Source organism: Rhinopithecus bieti, unplaced genomic scaffold (genome assembly GCF_001698545.2).
Source record: "Rhinopithecus bieti isolate Rb0 unplaced genomic scaffold, ASM169854v2 scaffold_865, whole genome shotgun sequence".
Lineage (NCBI taxonomy): Eukaryota > Metazoa > Chordata > Mammalia > Primates > Cercopithecidae > Rhinopithecus > Rhinopithecus bieti.
The window spans coordinates 1,034,548-1,058,021 of record NW_016803288.1 but is presented as its reverse complement, the minus strand read 5'-3'; the positions used below and the strand labels follow the sequence as shown (position 1 = coordinate 1,058,021).

The following is a 23,474-nucleotide window of genomic DNA, read 5'->3' as shown; positions in this document are numbered from 1 at the left end:
TTTTATAAATATATTAAATAAAGTATATGTTACATTATATTTTTATAATACATTGTATTTTGTTGTGTTTATTATGACCTAGGCACAAAGTGCTTTATATCACTAAGTATTTAATATCTATGTCATGAATTGGTTTTGAGGTTATGGTGGGCTCCATTTTACACAAACAAAACTGAGGCACAGGAAGTAAAAAATAAATTGAAAGTCACATAGTTCATAAAAGAACTTGAGCCATATTTGACTTCACAGGCTACTTTTAATTAGTATTTCATATTGGCCTAAATCTAAACTGAAATGTCTCCTTACAATTGCTCATCCTTTCTTTCTGACTCCTTCATGTCACTGTAGAAGTCTGTTTACTTACAGGAAAATGTTTTCATATCCCTTTAAGTCTTCTACACATTGAGTATCTGGATTTACATCACTTCAGTCAAGGTTTTCAAGTTATGGTCCTGAGACCTTTTCTACATTTGTCTGAAAGTGTGGTGTACAGAGGTCAAGAAATAAGATGCAATTACTCCCAGCTGTGGTGTCCTAGGCACCTTGAAAAGAACCTCTTGCTCCTTCCAAACAACCATAAAAGTTAGGCAATATTTTGTATATTTTACAAATGACAGCACTGAACACAGAGAGGCTGAGATCTTGTCCAAGATTACACAGCCATAAAGTCATGGACACAAGCTTTGAAATCATGTCTGGTTGTATTTGTTACTACTGACTTGAATTAGTTAATAGACTAGAAATTCCCCATTTCTTCAACATTGTAGACACACAAAATCAACTACATTAGCTGGAAGGATCCTACTGAAGAACTAAAATCCTCCTAGCAGCTGGAGGTTGTAAATCTTAGGGCTGGAAGTTAGTGTGAAGCCAAGCTTATTAGTCATAATTACAAGTCCTTAACATTTCAGAAAGGCTCTTTGTTGAACTGGACACTTTCTCTTGAAAGGAATAATGCAAAGCTTTCAATTTATTTTATTTTATTCTGTTTTTCCTACCACAGTGAGGTAGTGTCTGGGTGAGAACATTCCTTTGCTTTTCATTTCTTCTCCCAGAGCACCCTTTTCATAGAATGTTTTTTAACTTGGCAGTTATTTTGATTAGAGTATAAAATTCGCCTTTTATGCTGAAGGATATTTTTCCAAAAGCTTCTAGAGTCATTGCAGCTATTTGGCGGCAGGTTGAGGATGGGGAATGTGTACCCACCCTTGATGGGGAGGCCCAAACCTTTGGCTGCAAGCACTGGTAGAATCCAGGGAGTGGCTAGCAGCTCTTTTCACATGCGAGGCCACTGGCCACTGAAGGCATAAAGAGGGCTTTATTTTAATGAGGCAGCTGGTAGGAGGGCTGCCTAAAGTCAAGCTATGGCAACCAATAGGACTGTCGGAAACGGTAAACAAATTGCAGCCCTTTTCCAAAGACTTCTCAGAATTGCCTGGGAGGTGAGTCAGCCTCCCCCATCCCAACAAAGGGGATGGTGACCCAAGGAACTTTCATCTGAGGGACTACTCTTGGTTTGCATTTTTACTTTCAAAATGAAAAGTGAGGACCTGAGGCCTTAGAAAAGGATGGCAATGCAAGTGTGAGTGGCTGTATCTCACTTCTCCAACGGGCAACTGTCCTGCTAGAAGAGGAAGCAAAACCCAACCACCAATCAAACACCTTGAGGGCTGGACTTTCATTTAGGGACTTTGCACATATCATCTTTGTTAGTACCCACAAGAACCTTTGGTGGCACCTAATCTTAACCACATTTTTAATATATATATACGTGTGTGTGTGTATGTAGATATAGATATAGATAGATAATTTTTATATGAAAAGGAAAATATTAAGAAATAGGCCTGCAATTTGAATTTAGACCTGTATTACTCCAGGCACACGCTACTATGACTCGTAGCCTCACCAGAGAATTGAAGAAACGTTTTATTTGACAATTCTGTTAGAGTTCTCGGTGCAACTTAGAGTTAAATAGTTCAGATTCTAGTGAGAAGATTATTTTTTCTTTGTTATCTTTTTTCTTTTCCTTTCTGAGGCTCCTGATCTAACCCATTAATGGGAGGTAATATGTTATCTGTTCAGCACCATTGCTTGACTTCCTTTGTTTATTCACTCAACAAGACTTACTAAGCAAACCAGACATGTTTATAAGGAGTGTGGATATAGAAGTAAAACTGTAAGCAGTGTCTAACCCCATAGATGATGTATTTTAATGAAAGAGAGCCAATAATAAGCCAATGTTTCAAGCATCCAATGGGAGTTAGTGCTAAGTGTTTTGAAAATATAGAGTAGGGTTGTTAGGGAGACAAAGAGTATGCCTACTTAGGTCTGCTGGTCAGAGGAGGGTTCTTTGAGGCAATAACATTTGAGCAGAGGCCTGAACAAAATAAAACTCTACACCGTACAGATATCTGAGAGAATATTCCAGGTGGAAAAACCCATTAGTATCACTTAAGCAAATGTTCCTTTAAAGGAAAGTTACTTTTGGAAGCATCAATATACTTTTAACAACTTTGCATGTTGGAGAATCTTTGCTCAGTAGGTGAAGGTCAGGGTACCATACTAGTAGCACCATGGTGACAAGATGACCCTACAGCTGCTCCAGAGAGCTATAGCCCAGCAGTGACCCTCAGAAGTGACTTTAATCTGATGAATGTGGAAAAAAAGTCCTTGTAACATGGATTATTCTGGAAAATGGCCTATGTTTGAAATAAAAAGTCATAATCAGTTTAATAAAATTTTTAGGCTTTATGGATCTTAGGCTCTCTTTCACAACAACTGAACTTTATCACTGAAGCAGAAAAGCATCCGAGACACAGGTAAACCAATGCGTTCCACTATGATTCAACCAAATGGCACCAGCACAGGTTGGTTGGGAACTCCTCCCCAGAGTTACATTGTTCGAAATCTGGACGGATGTCTGCCCTTACATGAAAGACGGCCAGCTGTTAGGTTTTTAAATTTCTTTCTGGTTCTTCATTTTGCTCTTCTCTCTCTGCCTTCACTGCCTGCTTCCTGCATTGGCCCCCCTGAGACCTCATTTGCCGCTTTGCCTGTGCCATGGGCTGGTCAACCCATTATCAGTCACGTTACAGTTCTATCGAAATTAAGAGCAAAAGGTTCCAAGTTAGGAAAACTGTGTAAAGGGAGAAAAGGGAACCATAAGTCAGCCCCAAAGATAATTTGCCAACGCTTCAGAACAAGAACTTTCAGAGAGGTATTCTGGAAGTTCTGGGATCTTTGTCTTTTTCTGTGTTGTTTGCTGAACTCTGGAGGGCTAAGGATTGTGGGTAAGGAAAATGAAATAGGACTGTAATCTGAAAACCCATTTAATTGGATCCTACTAACGAAAGCCTCGAAACAACTGTTACACTTTGCTTTCCTCCACAGATTGATTTTTCTGAGAACAAAATGAATATCCACAGTCAGTCACAACTGTAAATTTGTTGAGTGCCCAGTGTATGGAGCCCTTTCTCCAAGACCTCACTGCCATAAATACAAATACAACTGAGAACTGGTGATTTGAAGATGACTCTTGGGATAGTGGACTAGGCGGCACTTCACACTGGCTTTTGGGGCCACGTAGGGGTGTAATCATGTTATCACCCTGCACAACCCCAGAGGGTACCATACACAACCCATTTGGCCAAACATGGCAGTCCTGAAAGGAATGATGATTGAAAGCCAAGACTGAGCTTTGGCAAGGAAACCACCGCTGAATTACCATCTTATTGTCTATAGTGTAACGATAGCATCTACCTCTTAGTAATTTTGTGAACATTAAATGAATAAAGCATGAGAAAAGGCCTACCTCTGTGCTTGGTACATAGTAGGTACTCAGTAAAACATTTTTTCTTCCATTCAGAAGCAGATAAATGAAGGCATGCAAAACAATAGTTCATGATAAGGAAATTCGTCCCAGAAAATTTTTTTAAACCACAGAAAATTGGGAAAAAATAGGTTTGATAACTTTTCTCCTACTAATCTAGAGGCAATTGGATTTTTTAGTTTCTGTTACCAGCAGGTATATGTTTCCTACAACTCACTGACACCTCCCTTCCTCACTAAAGAAAAGGTCCTCTTCCCCAAGCATTCTTGCCAAGTGAAGCTGGACTGTATTAACTTCAAAGAGTGAATCCTGTCACTATATTCATGATCTCTTATGATATTTTTAGATAATGACAACTTACTATATAATAAAGTTTTGGTAAACTGCAATACAACTATGTAGACATTGAAGATCTTATAAACCAAGAGGGTGGTTTAATGAAGGACAAATTTTCAAAACAGAAATCTGATTATGCAGTTATTTGCCTCCTCCTTAGCCTAGAACCTGCTGTTCACTTCATGTAGCCTTCAGATCATGGTCCATTCTGTCTCAGACAGCCCCTCCTCACTTGCTGTTCAGCAAAGCCTTCTCTGATAACTGTAGCCCAGTGTCCTTTAACAGGGTCAAGAGACACAAAACCCCTGACTTCTGTCTTTCTCCTTGCCACACCTGGGAATCTGCTTTATTATCTGCTTTATTACAGCATTGGGAATGTAGATTCCCAAACTAGGTACCGTTTGCTTTCCTTTCCCCGATGTTACATGATTAGTTCTTGAATCGCAGAGAGGGTTTCTCTATCTTAATTCACCTTTGAATCAGCAGAATTCAGTCCACTGATCATGACTCAGCAGGCAAAGTGACAATTGCTGAATGAACGTTTGATCTACATAGGATGACAGCTGTTAAGTGTGGCCTCCTCACTACTGTACAGACACCTCTGGATTTGTCCTGAGGGTAGACTTTTAAATACATTCCTGGAGTTTTCTTTCTTTGTTTTCATTAACTCCATTGATTCGTATTTCTAGCTAATTCAAACTTGGTGATTTGTGATTTCTCAATTCACGGCAGATTAAAAGATAAATCAGAATATGGCATTCTTTAGAAGGGAAGCTTAAACATGCGCGTTTACTTCTATTCCCTTTGCAGTTAGAGAGGGAGAGGGAAAGTTGTCTGAAGGAGGAGCAGTCTCCCCTATCTCAATCGCATGAGGTGGGCTCCCATGTGATGCGATATCCCCACAGGAGGAAACCACAGGGAGAGTGGTGAGCTGCTGGCCAGTGGCCACCAGGCTCACAGAGCTGGAATTCAAACCCATGCATGGAGAGCCAAACTCTGTGTGTGTTTGCCCGTATGCTGTAAGTGAGTAATAATGACAACATAGAGAATAGGGAAAGTTAGACAGATGTTTCCGATTCTAGAGAATCGTTTGTTGGCAGCATGTTTTATAAAATCCTAGGTTTCAAAAAAGATATTATGAGAGTTTGCTGAAGAATTTTGCTGTTAAAGGAAGCTTTAGGTGTGTTTATTACATTTCTGAGCTTAAAATAATAAAAGTTCATTTGGACTATAATTTCTGAATCTTGATTGTATTACATGCCTCTAACATGAACTTCATCCTTTCTGTGCATCTCAGGTTGGTCCTGGACAATCAGAAACCAAAGCAGAAAGCAAACAGTAGGGTTCTGCCCCTCATTAAAGTTCTCACTTTTGGTTCTTTCACAGAAGAAAGTAGGAAAACTCCTAGCGCAGAGGAAATTCTGATGCATTACTCATAGAGTTTAATCAGACCATATTGCTCATATTTCATTTCAATTCTTGATGTCAGTGGTGTTCCTTAAAATAGAAAATCTTAATTTCTAAGCTGTAGAATCAATAGATTTCTCTGCAATTTCTTTCAGTTGGAATTTAATAACAGCACTAAGTAAATTTCCAACATATAACTGAACTCAACCCATACTGTTGACAAATTGAAAGTTTAATCTACCTGGCAGGTTAAAAAAAAAAAGCCAACTTTTAAAAATTCAATTATATCACTGAAAGAACTCAGGAAGTTGAGTTCAGATGTTTTAATCACTGCTATTTTTGAAGCCCTACACTAAGCCTTGCAGGGGGCATAAAGGTGACAGACATTTAAACACAAGTGTAATACCCTTTTATGAATACAAATACAGTTGTTCAAAGGATAGAAATGATAAAAAGAAGAATGTATACGTTCTGTTTAGAAGATGAATTGAAGACTGTACTCTAAAAGGGATGTCTCAGTTAAGTTTTGGCTATTAATAATATGCAGGAATTTGTGAAGTGTATACAGGTCTGGAGAGGGGGTTCAAGCAGAGGCAACTGGAGGTGCAAAAGCAAATAGGCGTGGATTTATTAGTCTGATTTGATCATTCCATAATGTATACATGTATTGAACATTACATTGAATCCTATAAATATATACAATTATTATTTGCCAATTATAAATAGAATTATGCTTAAAAAATACACAAATGGGCATGGACCAGCATGATGTCTGAAAAAAGACAAAAGGAATTGAGCAGTGCTGCAGCTGAACATGCAATGGGTGAACAGGTTCAGCCCCTACGTTTTGCAGTAGGACTGCAAAACAAGAGATGAGACAAGGAAAAATGAATATTAATGTTATTGAATACTGAGGTGGGATCAACTCAGACACTAGAAAACACTCAAATACCTAAGACTTATAGTAAAGCTTGGCTTACACCAGTTCATTACTTTGGGATGATTTAACTAAATAAACCATTTTAAAATTTTAAAATATTTTTAATTAATTTCCAGAGACACAGTGGATGCACTTATATATTCCCTATCCAAATATTAATCCCCACTCATTGTTAAGTCCTGGAATAAATACGGATACTTCAAATCCTGGATTGGTAAAGTTAACATTCATTCTTAGAAAAGAAAAGCAAAAGACTCAACACTATTAAATCCTACCACTAATTAAAATTCGGAAGAGATTTAAATTAATATCCAGAAATAAGCCAAAAGCTCAAAGAAATGAATACAAATGTCAGGAAATGGTTACATTTTCCAGCAAATATCATTAATGCATTCTAAACACATCTGCTTCAGACTGCAGTTGACCGTGTAAGAAGTCACCCCGTAATGGCTTAGAAAGGGACTGAGCAAAACATTTCAATTCTGGAGACTTATTCTCAAAACTTGTGTTTGACGTTTTCAAAGATGAAGATAGGTTAAATGCATGGCCCCAGCTGTATCCCTAAAATTCTTCTCCATGTGTTTCAAAGATTTTTTTTTTTTTTTGAGATGAAGTCTTGCTCTGTCGCCAGGCTGCAGTGCAGTGGTGCGATCTCGGCTCACTGCAACCTCCACCTTCCGGGTTCAAGCAATTCTCCTGCCTCAGCCTCCCGAGTAGCTGAGACCACAGGAGCGCGCAACCACGCCCAGCTAAGTTTTGTACTTTTAGTAGAGGTGGGGTTTCACTATGTTGGCCAGGATGGTCTCGATCTCTTGACCTTGTGATCCGCCCACGTTGGCAAGATGTCTTTTTAACAGCATTCAAGATATTCATCAATGTGGCAGAAATTCCGGGGACAAGTTGTGATTTTTGCCATTAAGTCATGCTTCATTTGCAAACCTTGAGTCCACAGACTGCCCTGGATGAACAAATTGGGATCATGTCAAGAAGGCCAGAGGTTGGCCCTAGGATAAGCCATACCTCCTCTTCCTATCTCTAAAGTTGAAATTGAATTGTCGTGAACATTATTTTGCATGGTGACCGTGTGTGCACATTGTATAAGGAGCTCTGTCCTCTCACATGATTCTTTCCCTGCTGCCCAGGAGAGGGCCCACCTCCATTGCCTTTCCCTCAGACTCTCACATGGGCTTGTTAGCCCATCTTCCCCTCTCCAGTGTGGCTCTACTCCAAGTCCTTCTCGATGCTGCTAAACTATTAACTTAAATGAGTATCTGAATAAATCCTTTATGAACTTCCTGTTGGCTGTAGGATAAATGATCACATGCTTTAGCCCTGCATTCATAATGAGACCCAGCATACTTTTCAAAAAATGGCCTTCTAGTCAAGCTGCTTCCAGCCTCCAGGCCATCCCAAGCTCTGTCCCTGCTCTGTCCCTTTGAGCTTGCTGACTCTCTGCCTGATAGTTCATGTTGCTGTTTCTTGCTCAACTCAAGACAACAAAACAAAAGTGCTTCCATTGAGAAACTTCCCAAGATTCTCAGAAAGGTGGATAGCCTGACCTTTGCCTCCTGCATAAGTGGCCCTCTCTAATTTGACTCGGGACTCCTTGAGAAAGAACCTATGCTTTATCATTCGTGGCCTCCAGAGTGAAGCCTAGAACCTGGCGTGAAGTCCATGTTTGGTAAATGATGGCTGGATTCCACTGGAATTATGGGCCAGGTGTCAACCACACTGAGATACATGTGAGTGGCCTTTCCTGTTTCCTCCTGGCAATTCTGAGCAGCTTAACTGAGCTCAGCAGGAGGCAGAGTTCAGTCAATTTTGTTCCATGATCTGCAGGCGTGTGATAGAGGATGGAAGATCGCAGTCACTCAAAGAAGGACTCGCTGCATGAAGTTTAAAGGCATGCATATGGGCTGGCTCACAGGCTGATCCCACAGGCCCTGGGGATTTTCTCCTCTCAAGCTGTGAGTCTCTGTGGCAACCACATTTCCCCAAGCTTCTTTCAGGGGAAAGAGACTATTTTAGGTAATGAAGACTTTGTTCACACTTCAAACATACCATTCTTAGGAAAACAAAAATTGGAGTCCTTCCTAAAAACTTTCCCATTCTCTTTACTCCTCTTTCTACTTGATCCAGTACCTCTGTGCTGAAGGAGGCTGCTGGAGCCAGGAAAGCACTCTCCCTAACACCTGGAAATGCTCCAAAATGCCTATGGTGGGTGAAGTATAGAGCAAAGCCCCTCACTTCACTCCCAAAGCTGTCTCATTTTGGCATCAGGCTACATAACCACCCTTTTCTTTCCCTGCTAAGTCAAAATGTAGCACTTACCTCTCCACAAATTTGTTATGCAAATATTCTTTTTAGGGCCTTTGATTAATAATGGTAGCACACTAAAGTGGAGAATACAAAAACACTAAAATGCATATATAAATGTATATACATATATATAACATATATACAGAGAGTGAGAGAGAAAGGGGAGAGAGAAAGACAGAGAGAAAAGAATTGTCTTGAAACATTTTGAAGGCTGTAAGGCAGGTGCTGTTTACCAGATTATGCAAGGGGGGAAACTGAGGTTCAAAGGGTAAGTTCCTTTCTCATGAGTAGTGAATGAACAGGCTGGATTTGAACTCTAGTTGGCAGTACTTTACTTTCTCTAAATGACCCTGCCATGCATCTTCTCCAGAAAGCACAACTGATTATACATGTAAGGCAAAGTCCAGAAAAAAGAATTTGTGGTAAAAAGCAGTGCAAGTTTCAGTGAGAAGTTGTTTTCTCTGCCATTTCTATTCATCATGCTTTCAGCTTTTCTTGGGTTATTTCTGCTCAGTGGAACATCAATATCTTTATGCTCCACTATTTTATTAAGTATATTAAGCAGGGGAATTGCACTCACAAAATGTACTTTAAAAAATACAAATGTTCTGCAAACAGAGGCAGTGTTAGAATTGCTATCATTGTTATGAGCATTTCTCTTGCTATAGTTTGTTGGTTTGTTGTTTCATCTAATCTTTTTAATTGTACATAGATTGGGTGGAGCCTACTAATTGCTTCCTCAATATCCATTTTCCCTTTCTTCTTAATTGAGGAGGCTTCTTGTGTTTGCTCATTGGCAATGTTCTCATCTAAAAACTCCATTTCTCATTTTCCCCTGTGGTTAAAGACGGCCATGTGACACACTTTGGGATAACAGAGTAAGCAGAAATCATGAGGCAAACTCTTACAAAAGACCCTTAAAAAGTGGACTTGACTGGTCAATATATTTTCACCACTTTTCTTTCCATATTTGCTTGTCTAGAATGCAGACATAGAGGTTGAGATTGTTGGGAATTGAGCATCTTGTGACTATACAGACAGTGCTTACCAAGATAGACACAAGGACTTTGTTCTCAACATCCTTAAGCCAATGAACCATAGCCAACAAAACACCCACTCAGTAACTTCTTATGTGAGAGAACAAAAATAAACATCTAACTTGTTTAAGCTTCCATTATATAAATTTTCTGTTATGTGTTGCTAAACTCAACCCCTCAGTGACATAGCCATCCAAAAGGAGCAAAGTATATTGTAAAAGTCCCAGACTAGAAGTTTGAGATCTCTTCATTGGTTGTCTGGCCACAATTCTTTTCTTTATGCCTAATAAGTCTCCGCATTTTAGCAGATTAGTCTTTCTACTGCCTTATTCTAAATATTACAACAAATTTTCATTGTTTAAGGACAAATTCCAAAACACTTGTAATTAGAAGTCCCTTCTAGATCTGGCCCCTGCCTACCTCCCCATCCTCATAACTCATTTCATTGCCACTGTCTCTGCCCTGCAGCCACAGTGATCTTATTTCCCCAGTGCACTGCATGGTTATTTGGTTTTCCATCCTGATTGCTATTCCTTTTGCTCAGAGCATTCTCTCCATCATGACTTTCTCTTTAAATATCAAAATAAATGGAACACTGTTCACAAATACCTTTTATGCCACTGTGGTTATCCCCTTTAGAAAAATTGCATTTACTCTCTTAATGTCTCGCTCACTGGACTGTTCCCAGAGTCTTGTCCACTAGACAGGTGATAATGAGAGAAGGGGCCCTGACATGTCTTGTTTATAATAATATCCCTAAAACTCATTCTAGTGCTAGGCATAAGGAAAACACTCAACTTATTATATGAATGTAAACTTCAGAAAGTCATCTCTCTTGTCTCAGAGTTTTGCTTCCAGGAGAAACCTAAATTAAGGCTTCAAATGCAAATTTATTTAGAAGGTGATCCCAGGAAAAGCTAGGGGAGTAAGAAAGTAAGGGACAGAAAAAATAAGAAGCTAACAAGGAGCATATTATTATATCAAGAAATGTTTGATCATGCACATTTTGGCACTGTGGACAGCTTATTCCACTGAGGAATTCTGAAAAACAGTGGAGAACAAATCTGAGTTATATTGCCAAGGGGCGAAGGAGCTCTGGGGCGTTAAGCAATCAGCTCCAACCAAGCATTGATTAAAAGCTGTTGGGTTGTGGTGGTAATAACACCCCAGCACTGCTGGCCTGCTTGGCATGCATGTAGGGAAATCTTGTCTTCTAAAGAATACCAGACCTTCTAGGGAGACAGCTTGGATTCTGGCAACTGACAATGAGGGAGTGTGAATGGATGATAAATACTGAGGGGATACTAATGGACACCCACAGAGCGCCTCACATCACTACACTTCTCTCAGCCAATACTCCTCATCTTAACATGGATTTGGCAGCTGCCTGGAATATTTCTGCAGATTGAACTTTTGAATCTATTTGAAACACGAATCTTCTGATTAATCTTTAGTAGAATAATATTGTTCCATGCAGGCTTATTTCCTTGGAAAATGGAGAGTCCTTTCTTTTTATATTAAACTTAAGTTGAAACATCATTTTTATTATATATTACATCGATCTCTGTCAAGTCACCTAGAGCTAAGACTTGATGGGGATTTTAAGATAGGCATCACTTTGTCTACTAGTTTGTAGCTGCAACAAATAGGAAAAAAATCTAGCACAGGCTGGTTTGCTGAGCGATGATGGGTACCATGGACAGAGGCAAGGCTTCTGTCTGGAATAGATCAAACTCCCTTCATGTGGCCTAGTTATAAAGTTGGGTGAACCTGGATACAGGTAAGAGACCTTCTCTCATCCATAAAATAGGAATGATAACTTATATCATGCATATTTATCATGAATGCTTGTGACATACACACACACACACACACAGACACACATACATACTCTATACATAGAATAGAAATGTGGCATCACATTCTCTGGGTTTTTATTCCAGACACACCACATTAGGAGCACCTCTTAATCTAAGTTTCAGTTTCCTCATTTGCTTAAAGAGCTTTATAATGGTATGCTTCTTATTTTGTTGTAAGAATTAATAAAGTACATTTTAAAAGTTTCTGGCATTCAGAAGGTGTTCAATATAGGCTAGTTACAATTATTTTATTGACATTAATAGTAAGAATAATATCATTATTTTCAAGCAATTATTGCTGTATAGTTTTGTCAGCCTTGCAACTTTGTACTTGTGATCTTTACAAAAAGTGAACATATCTCTTGATGGTAAGCTCTGACTAGCATTTTTTGCACCAAACTATGTGCAGATCATCATTCAAGTATTTGGAATTTTTTATCCTGTGGGAAATTTTAATTTAGAAGGGAGCCCAGGGCTTCAAATGATCCATGCAGAGAGAATGGGTGATAATTTGGTATTCAACCTTAAAGCAAACTTTCATTCATCTCAGCTCTTTGCCCCTTGTCTCCCATCACTATCTTGCTGACGGCTGCTTCTAAATGAAGCATTGCCATAAATTGTAATGGGTAACCAGGAGTCATTAGTCCTTTGTTGAGGGTCAAGTCACTAAATGGTAAAATCGGTAATAGTCTTTGCGTCTTCACCCAAATCACTACTGCAACTCCAATAAGTGTTGATCTAGCACATTCGCACATCACCCTGAAACACCTCTAGGGTGCTTTAGCCTTAAGGTGCAGAGCTGATATATTAACAAGAATGTCTTTTGCATTGAGGCTATCAGAAGTTTCCCTTCAACCATGACTTTAATTGCCGATTACAGATGGAAGTCAAGTTTGCAGGGAGCAGAACGTTCAAGCATAAGGAGGGATGAAAGTTCAATGCATTTTCTATGAGAGGCATAGTGTTACTTTTAAAGATCAAACTCTGCTCAGATTTGTCACGGCATTTTAGAACTTGAAGGTATCTAAGGGGCCTTCTGGTTATAATTGCCTTCTTTTACAGATGAAATCAGGCTCAGAGAGGTTAATTACTTGCTCAAGGTCAGCTATGGCAATGCTTCTCAAACTTTGATGAGAATAGGAATCCACCTGAGTGGATCTTGTAACAATGCAGTAGGTCTTGGGTGGGATCTGAGATTCCGCATTTCTGTAAGCTCAAAGGGAATGCAACTGCTGCTGCTTCGTGAATGACTTTAAGTAGCAAGGGAATTCTATGACAGCTAAATGAGAATGCAGACATTTTTGATACCTCATTTATTATTTTATTTTACGTACTGAATTTTACCTCGTTGCTGAAAATGGAACGTCCAAAACCACCAAGGCTTAGAGTGATGACTGTCATTAGTCACTTGGGGAGGAATGGTATACTTTTTAATTAATCAGATTAAACATGTATAAACATGTAAGCAAATTGTCAACAAATCTATTGGTTAATCCATTTGAATGCCATCAACAGGCCTAAGTATTATGTGGTGGATGCTATGATGTGTCACACAGAACTTCTCTCAGGATGACAGGATGGAGCTCCAGCTGTGAAAGTGCTGCTGCAGATAGCCGTCAGCTTTCAGTTCCTGTAAAAATGGCCTCAGCTTCAGAGAGCTCCATTACCCAAGCTCATGCCTTTCCTGCGGCGTTCTGCATCCACTGACTGTTCCGTAAACTTGCCAGGTAGTCATTCTTCCTGGTCCCCAATTGTATCATTGGAATAAACATTTGTTACAGGATTAATTGTGTTCCCTCAAATTTATATGTTGAAGTCCTAACTCCCTAGGACCCAAGAATATGACCTTATTTGGAGATAGGCTTTTTAAAGAGGCAATTAGGGTAAAATGAGGTCATGTAGATAGGTCCAAATCCAATATGATTGATGTCTCTATAAGAAGAGGAGATTAGGATATAGACACACACAGAGGGAAGGCCATGATAAGATGCAGGGAGAAGATGGCCATCTATAAGTCAAGGAGAGGGTCTTTGGGAGAAACCAACTCTGCCAATGCCTTGATTTTGTACTTCTGGCCTCCATTATTGAGAGAAAACAAATTTCTGTCTTTTAAATCCCTCAGTCTGTAGTATTTTGTGATGTAAGCCCTTGAGAATGTTTTACAACATCCTTGGTGGTTGTCACAACTCTGCAGATTCCTTGGCTTAATAGTTAAGGGCTTTTGTAATGGGGAAGGCCAAGTAAAAGTCTCTGAAACTGGATGCCCCTTGCCCAAAGGAGTAAATCTAAACAATATTGCATAGCAAGGGAAATGGCAGAAATTAATATCACTCTTAAAGACTTAAAGTATGTGGCAATAGTGGTCTCCATTATTTTATAACGTAATGTCTCAGTCTAGATCCTGCAAAACGCACATGGATTCTCATGCACAAACTCTTGCCAGTTCGTCCAAGGAGTGGCCCCAATTACAGATGCTAGACCATGCGTGGGATGTTACTAGAGCAGGTTAACATGTTTGCAGGTACATTGCATGTGTACATCAATTTAGCAAGTCATTCTTTTAGATCTCTACTAGAAAGAGGATCAAAGTTTGCATTGCTCTGAAATGAACAATAACCCAGCTCTGAACTCTCCTGCTCAGGGCTACATTAACTTTCCCCTGCTTTAATACATAGTCCTGATCTGAAGATTCTAGGAACAGCAGGACATTCTGCAGCACAGACACCAGTCTGTGATGTTCATAACATTATCCTAGTCAGATAGAATGAGCAAGACGTGGCTAGTTCATTGGAAACTTTCTTAAGAGAAATGCACACCAGAGGGCAGGAGATAAACCCTTCAAAGTTCCATGCCTACAGGTCTTCAGATGTTTATTTTCTGCCAGGACAGGGATAAAAGATGCTGAAACATGTTTACGTCTAGATTCCTTAGCCTCACATAAATTTTCCCATTGTAGATTTAAAAAATAGCTTAGGGATTTAAAAAATGATATTTTATGTTAGTGTCTGTCTTCTCATGGGCTTTAAACTACATGAGAATCTGACTGGTTATAACTAAGTTAAACATATTTTCTCCCTGTTACTGGGGAAAATGTTTGTTTTTGATGATGAAATGAAGCAATATATATGAGATACTTAGTGCCTGTTATGTAATAAGCTCAACATATCTTAGCATGTCAATTTTTTGTTAGCTATTGGTATTCAATAAGTTTTTATTGAGTGTCTACCACATTCCAAGCTTGATTAAAGAAAGTCATCTTATAATATCAGAGTTTAAAGAACACTTAAGTTTAATTTTAATAGAGGTGTTTCAAGGATAAAATGAGTTAAGGTAGGTTAAATACTTAGAACAGTTTCTGGTACATATTTACTCCTCAAAAGGTTAAATATTTTAACATTAATTTTCTTTTCTACAGGTAAACAAAGTAGGCTTATATTTTGGGTCTTGATCTTCTAGAAAATAAGGGATCCTTGTGAGTTCTAGATTATCAGAGAAAATTTTAGGAAAATTAGCCTGGCAGAGAAGAGTGGAAAAGCATTAGGTCACAAAAAGGCTTCAGCTAGACCAGCATCTCTCAGCCTTGGCACTACTGCCTTTTGGGCCACATAGGCTTTGTTGTGGTCTATTAGTCCAATTTCACGCTGCTGATAAAGACATACCCAAGTCTGGGCAATTTACAAAATAAAGAGGTTTAATGGACTCGCAGTTCCACATGACTGAGGATGCCTCACAATCATGGTGGAAGGTGAAAGGTATGTCTCACATGGCAGCAGAGAGAAGAGAGCTTGTGCAGGGAAACTCCCCTTTATAAAACCATCAGATCTCATGAAACTTATTCACTATCATGAGAATACGACAGAAAAGACCCACCCCCATGGGTCAATTACCTCCTACCAGGTCCCTCCCACAACAAGTGGGCCTTGTGGGAGCTACAATTCAAGATGAGATTTGGGCGGGGACACAGGCAAACCGTATCATGTGGGTAGCTGCCATTTGCATTGTAAGATATTTAGCAGCACCTACACTCCCCAGTAGAAGCTCCCCAGTTGTGACAAGCAAATTGTCTCTAGACATTGACAAATATTCTTGGAGTGGGGTGGGGGTAAAGATGACTGTGGCTGAGAACTGCTGGACTAGATAGAAGGAGGGATCTGCTTGAGTTGGGGCAGGAGTCAAGGAATCTTTTTTCTATTTTTATTTTTTGAGGTGAAGTCTCGCTCTGTTACCCAGGCTGGAGTGCAGTGGTACAATCTCAGCTCACTGCAACCTTCACCTCCCGGGTTCAAGCAATTCTCCTGCCTCAGCCTCCCAAGTAGCTGGTATTACAGGCCTGTGTCAGTACGCCCAGCTAAGTTTTTTTTTTTTTTGTATTTACAGTGGAGACGGGGTTTCACCATCTTGGCCAGGCTGGTCTCAAACTCCTGACCTTGTGATCCACCTGCCTCAGCCTCCCAAAGTGCTGGGATTACAGGCATGAGCCACCACTCCTGGCCTGGAATCTATTGTTAGAAAACATCATAGGGAAGGGTCTGGGGGGAACTGGATGATTCATTAATTAGGAGTCAAGGAAAATAAAGAATTGAAGATGATCCCAAGTTTTGTGTTTGTTTCCTGAATACTTGTGGGTAATAACAATAACGTGTGTAGAATGAGGAAAGCTGACTTTTGGTAGAAATAGGTGAGTTTTGGTTTTTTATTTTCTAGTGGAAAAGTGGTGGGGCTAATCACAACTGCTTATTTTTGTGCCAGGTAATTTTGCATATGTTATTGCACTTAATCTCCTGACTACCTGAGAGCAAATCATCATTTTCCTTTTTCTGTATGTAGTATGAGATTCCAAGACCAAGTGACCTTTCTAAAGCCACAGAGGTTTTAGGTGATACAGCAGGATGTGCGCCTGTATTTCCTGACTCCAAACTCCATGTTGTGCCTATTGTCCTCCACAAAAGTGAGTCGTGGGAAGATATGTGGATTGTCCCAGCATAAAGGAAGAGAGAGACTCATTTTTTCCCAGGTGGTGAGTGTATCAGAATCACATTGCCTTAAATGTGTCTAGAGTTAGCATTTGCATGACTGCACTCCCAAAGAGGCTCTCACTTACATCTGGTCTTTTCCAGCAAGCAGACAACTCCAGCATGCAGTTGGAATTTGACACCCAATGCACATACTGACACCACCAGTGAATCACATGCCTGTGTTTTCTCAGCTTTAAACAGAAGGCTGATTTTGACAGCGGAGTGCCAATTCACCTCTAAGGACCTATTACTAATATACTTTCTTTCAAAGCTGCTTTCTTTATGGCCATATTAAAATTCCTTTTCTAGTATCATGGAGCATGTGAATCTGGCAGGGGGCAGCAGGCTAGAGATGGACATGAGGCCAGTAAGCAAAGCAATGTGGGCACCCTAGCTGCTAGAGTGAGGTAATTTTTCTTGAGAATTGCGCTGTGTGTGTTGGTTCCCAAAATGCCTGTCTTTGGCTTGGTAGTTTAGCGTAAAAATTAAAGGTAACAGTTAATCCAAAAACAACCTTTCTGCAGAAGGTGACTCAAAAGCCAAAAGATATATACTGAAATATACCAAAGATGTCTCAATGGATTCACAATGCATTGTTGACAGCAGTTGCCTCTGGGAAGAATCAGGAGTGAACACATTCAGAACTTAGTTTTCACTGTATATGTTTTTTGATTATTGGAATTCTTCGTCATGTGAATGTATTATTTGAAAAAGAAGCACATAGTGGTAGAAACTGCTAGAGTGGCAACTCTTGGGCTGTGGGTAGTGAGCAGAGGGAGACATATGGGGGTTTCTAAAGGCAATGAGAATGTTCTGCTTCTGGAGCTGGATAGTCACTTTGTGAACATTCATTGAGCTGTCCACAATGGTACGTGCCCTTCTGGAAGCACGTTTTCATAAAACATTCAAAACAAAATATGTTTAAAAGTTAAGCAAAAGAGTCCATTCCAGCAAATTTGGTAGACTGAGTGATTTATCCATTTATATATTTATTTAGTATTTTAAAATTATCCTTTTATAACACAGTTTTGTTTTTTCAAACTTGAGATTATCTTTGTGTTTGCTTTGTGACACAAGCTGAGAATAGAAAGGTGAGTAAGCCAAGCTCATTCTCTTTGAGAAGACCTGGCTTTGTGATGGGGAAATAAGTTCTATTACAATGAAGCAAGGATTTCCTGGTGTAACTAATTACCACAAACTTTGTGGCTTAAAACAACAGAATTATTCTCTTACAGTTTCTAGAGGTCAGAAGGGCAACATAGTCTCATTGAGATAAAATCAAATTGTCAGTTTGCCTGGGTTTCTTCATTAGGTTTCAGGGAAAATTCAGGTTTTTTTTTGCCTTTTCCAACTTCCAGAGGCCAGCCGCATTTTTTTGACTCATTGTTCCCATGTCCATCTTCAAAGCTCATATCTCCAAACCCTGCTTCTGCTCATCACCTTCCCTGACTGTGACCACTTGCTTCCCTCATTTCTTTCTCTCAACACAGTGGGTGATTAGTTTAGCACTAATAAGATGATCCAGGATTATCTATCTCAAGATCTTTAACTTAATCACATTTGCAGCGTCCTTTTAGCTGTCCAAGGTAGCAAATTCCAGGGTTCTGGGAATTAAGACAAGAATATCTATGGCGTGCCACTATTTCATCTACTATAGTGTATATTATAAGTGACTTAAAGTAAAGGAAGCAGTGAGCACAGTCAGTGTGGGGCTTAGGTAGAGATGGGAGGCAGCAGGTAGCAGGTAATACTTCAAGTGACCTGAAGGAAGGGTAAACATCAAATGGAAACAGGTGGACATGAGGGCCCACAAGGATGCCAGAGATGGGGAATTACATACACAAACTGCCATGAAAGTGTTATGAGTGTTGTCTAACAGGCTTGCCCAGGTCCAGCTCCCACAGAGGACTTTCCTAGGGAAGGAACTTTCTAACCAAATCTGCAGGACAAGTAGGAAATGGATGGAAAAGAAAGGTAAGGGTGAACATTTCAGGCAGAGGGATCAGTCTGTGCAAAATTCAGAAAGCAGGAGGGGAGGAGCACTAAATGTCTTAGAATTTGATGGGTGACAATATGGCCTAGCTCAAGGAGACAGAGTTACAAGAAAAAACTCAGGATGAAGCCCAATAAACTAAGGAAAGAAACTGCAGCTGTGGCGCTTCAAGTAGCATCTTGCAGGAGGGAACAATTTTAGGTCAACATTGAAATCTCACCCATTTCTAGGCAGTTCCTCGTCAGCAGCATCTTTATGATAATAGACAGAAACACATCTGCTTTGAATTTTTAGAGGCATGAGAGAAAAATAATTTAACTCTCCCAAGCGCCTTTCACATTCTAAAAATGACCTTCGGATGTATATGAAGAGGGGCTGCAAATTATGAATTATGTCTACGTCATCATCTCGATTTCTGCACAATTAAAGCTCTTCATTTATTCTAGGTAGGCCCAGAGTTAGAGGTCCAATGACATTACACACAGGGCACTTACAACTCGAATACGATTGCTACCCATGTTAGCCTTTCACAGCAGCTATTGTCCTAGCATTCAAGTCCTCCCCAAAACATGCCCCACACTCATTCTAGCTATGCTGCCTATTCCAATGCTGTTTTCAAAGTAGACTCTGTTCCAGCCAGACTTTTTTTTCCCCCATTTCCCCAAATAAATCATCTATTTTCCCCATCTCCCTGCCTTTCCTTCTGCCATCATTCTACCCACCATCCCTGGAATGAAGAACCCGTTCTTCAGGGTTTTAGAGTTTTCATCTTCCAGTTAAATTGTTCCTGACTGAGCCAAGACATGCCATGTGCATCTATCTTAATTCTTGTGACATTATTGAAACAGTGAGGCATGATGGAAAGACGTGAACTTTGAAATTCATGAGCTCAGGCTGACCAAGTGATAGCCTGGGGGAAAATAAACCAATCCCTTGAGTGTTCATTTTCTTTACTTTATGAATGAGCAAAACTAGAGTGTATTCAAGAGGGAAAACACTCTTCAACTACCATCTGCCAATAGCTTGTTAGGCCTTCTTAGGGATTGAGGAAAATACCCTTAGGGTTTGTTGGCTGTGTTTGCTGCCATGCCTTGGTAGGCCCAGTTGGGTATGAAAGATGATAACCCTTCTGCCCTAGAGCAATGTCAAAAGAGCAGAGCAAGGCCAAAAAAGGTGCATTAGTCAAGGTTCTCCAGGGAAACTGAAATAATAGGACACACACACACAAATATATAAAGAGATATGTTTTTAAAAATTGGCTTATGCAATTACAGGAGCTGAGAAGTCCAAAATTGTCACTATTCCCTACTGGAAATTCTAGCGAGAGTTGACATTTCAGTCTTGAATCCAAAGGCAGTCCAGAGGCAGAACCCCTTCCTCATTAGGGACTTCAGTCTTCTCTTTCATAAGGCATTCTACTAACTGGATGAGGCCCATCCATACTCTGGAGGGTCATTTACCTTACTCAGAGTCTCCTGATTTAAATGTTAATCACCTCTTAAAAATACCTTTACAGTGATATTCAGTCTTGTGTTTGACCAAAAAGTCAGGAATCATGGCTTAGCCAAGTTGACACATAAAAACAACCATCACAACAGATGACCCCTTCTAAGAACTTAATAGGATTTGCAGATATTTTTTCCTATTTCTTAGGTTGTCTCTTCACTCTGTTGATTGATTTCTTTGCTGTGCAGAAGATTTTAGTTTGACATAATCACATTTGCCTATTTTTGCTTTTGTTGCTGGTGCTTTTGGGGTCACATCCAAAATATATGTCATTGCCTAGAGCAATATTATGAAGCAATTTCTCTATTTTTTTTTTTTTTTTTTTTTTTTTTGCCTAGTAATTTTACAGTTTCAGGTCTTATGTTTAAGTCTGTAGTCCATTTTGAGTGGATTTTTATATATGGAATGAGATAAGGGTCTAATTTTAGTCTTCTGATTGTGAATATACAGCTCTCTCAGCACCACTGTACTGAAGAGACTGTGTTTTCGGCCATCTCTGTGTCCTAGGGCACCTTTATCAAAAGTTCAGTTCATTACATCTGTGAATTTATTTCTAGGCTCTCTGTTCTGTTCCATTGGTCTGAGTGTACTCTGCCTTGCTTCTCTTCTCCTTCATCATTCTCTCTTCTCTTCTCATTCTCTTACCTCTCCTCTTCTCTTCCTCTTCTGCTTGCCTTCTCTCCCTTCCCTTCCCGTCCCTTCCTTCCCATCCCCGCTCACCTCCACTCCCCCTCCCGCTCGCCCTTCCCCCTCCCCATCGGTTAGATATTATCTTCAACAGCCTCCAGCCTTGAACCTTAATAAAAGTGAAGTGGACCCATCCCTGCGCCCTTCCACCATCTCCTCCTTCTTCCTCCTCTCTCCCTATCGCTCTCCTCTCCTTCTCCTCTCCTCTCCTCTCCTTTCCTTTCCTTTCCTTTCCTTTCCTTTCCTTTCCTTTCCTTTTGAGATGGAGGCTTGCTCTGTCACCCAGACTGGAGTGCAGTGGCATGATCTCAGCTCACTGCAGCCTCTGCCTCCTGGGTTCCAGCGATTCTCTTGACTCAGCCTCCTGAGAGTAGTTAGGACTATAGGCACATGCCACCACACAAGCTAATTTTTGTATTTTTAGTAGAGATGGGGTTTCACCATGTTGGTCAGGCTGATCTCGAACTCCTTACCTCAGGTGACCCACCCGCCTTGGCCTCCCAAAGTACTAGGATTACAGGTGTGAGCCACTGCACCTGGCCTATGTGTCTGCTTTTAATACCAGTATCTTGCTGTTTGGGTTACAATAGCTTTGTAGTATATTTTGCAGTTAGATAGTGTGATGATTCCAGCTATTTTTGTTCTTTTTGATCAAGATTGCCTTGGTTATTCAGGGTCTTTTTAGTTCCACATGAATTTTAGTTTCTTTTTCCATTTCTGTGAGATATGTGATTGGAATTTTGATAGGGATTGCATTAAATTTATTAATTTTTTTGAGTAATATAAACTTTTAAATAATATTAATTATTCCACTCTATGAACACAAGTGAGTTCCCTGGGGCAACTGGAGACACTGGAAGTCTTAGTGGAAATGATATGGTAGAAGTGACAGAACTCAAGATACTAGAGGTAGTTTTGAGGCAGGGAGTCCTTGAGCAACTTCGTACAAAGATAGCAGGAATAAGAAGTAACCAGTGACATTTCTCCAATATTATGCAAACAAGAAACTTTAAGAATAGTATGTTTGAATTTATTTTTTAGAAATATCATTTTATGATACGTTCAGTGACATCCTTATCTGCCAATCCGAAATCTTCAGGAAACTCTGAAAAGCATTGCTTTTGTAGTTGTTTTGGAGAACCAAGGGCAAAGGGGTTGTCACAATGTTTGAGTTGCATGAGAATAAATTAACTATGGAAGATGAAACAGGGAGGTCCAGAATCCAGCAGAGGAAGGAAGGATGCAAGAGCAAGAAGGGAATTGCAATGAAGTCTCCATGATCTATGGAGATTTATTTCCAAATGGCAGAGAGTTGGTTCTCTCCTTTATGGAGAATGAAGTTTAAGCCATTTTAAATTTAAATGTTCAGGGCAAATAGCCAGAAGACAAGATCATTTAGAGATACTCAGGTGACAGTAGAGTTAAAGCATTTTGTAGAATTGCAGGGATGATTAAATTAGTCAGCATATTTTCAGGTTTAATACAGTGCCCAGGACATATTAGGTGTTTAATAATTGAAGGCAGTTGTTGTCTATACCATTGTTATTAACACATAATTGTTATTTGTGAACGGCCTTATCTACCTGTGATAACTTTGTAATTCCTTGAATACAGAGACTGAGTCTCACCAATCATTTCATAAGGATTTACAGACACTTCCTACTTGAAAGCACAGCACAGAATACCTGGGATACACCAAGGTGAATCCACTGATCTCATCTCAATTGAATTCATAATCTAAAAGAAGAGATAAAATTCAAACGGATAATTTCAATGCAAGCTACAAAGTGGTATCTCAAATGGTGGCCCTTGATTTTTTAGTTTGACCCACACAAAGCTTCTTTTTTTCAATTTGCTGCCAACATTTCAGAATCTGGAAGTTTTACGTTAAAAAAATCTGAATTTCTTTAAGTTTCTCTTTAGAAACTGGGAAGGATACTTACTGCTGTCCCAGTACTAATTGGTGATCAACAATATTTACTGGGTTAATGAATACATTGAGAAATACATGAATGACTAAGTAGGATCATCCGTATATCAAACCAATGTTTGCTCCAAGAGGGCAGGAACTCTATCTATTCTGTTTGCTTCTATGCCTACAGTATGTTAAAACCTAATATTGGCTCAACAAATGTTTGTTGAATTAATGATGAGCCCTTCTATGAGGAACTGTAAATAATCTATGGAATTTGTTGATTTGAAATCTCCAGTAGAAGTTCAAATGGTGAGTCTAAATGTAGTCTTCTGCCCCCTTTACCATAAATGACTAGAAATTGAGAGTTTATTTCATGCCATGGGCCAAAAGGAAGGAGCAGAACAAAGAAGAAAAGAGTATTGTGAGCCAAATTCCCTAAGATGCCTTCATGGAAAACAACCTGGAGCTATGTTAATAATTGCAACGATACCTGACATTCATTGAGATCTCTGAGAATACTAACTGGTGAGTTACACATGCTCACATACAGTCTGTTTAGTCCTCACAGCAAACCTATGATTTTACATATTAGTTATTTATGACCACAGTGGTACTGCAAAGCAAAAAACAG

At 39.6% G+C, this 23,474-nt stretch overlaps 1 long non-coding RNA gene across 5 annotated transcripts in view; it reads left to right on the top strand.

Moving 5' to 3' along the window:
* Positions 1-23,474, top strand: part of LOC108529503 (uncharacterized) — a 49,333-nt gene that overhangs the window by 9,520 nt on the left and 16,339 nt on the right. Inside the window, exons 3-5 of one of the 5 annotated variants that reach the window (XR_001885553.1) lie at positions 13,243-13,454; positions 16,555-16,744; positions 23,199-23,338. This is a non-coding gene — a long non-coding RNA (uncharacterized LOC108529503). Of the gene's footprint in view, positions 1-3,390; positions 3,808-13,242; positions 13,455-16,554; positions 16,745-23,198; positions 23,339-23,474 lie in introns of those variants that run through there. The other 4 variants (XR_001885557.1, XR_001885546.1, XR_001885559.1 and 1 more) reach the window with 4 other exon arrangements.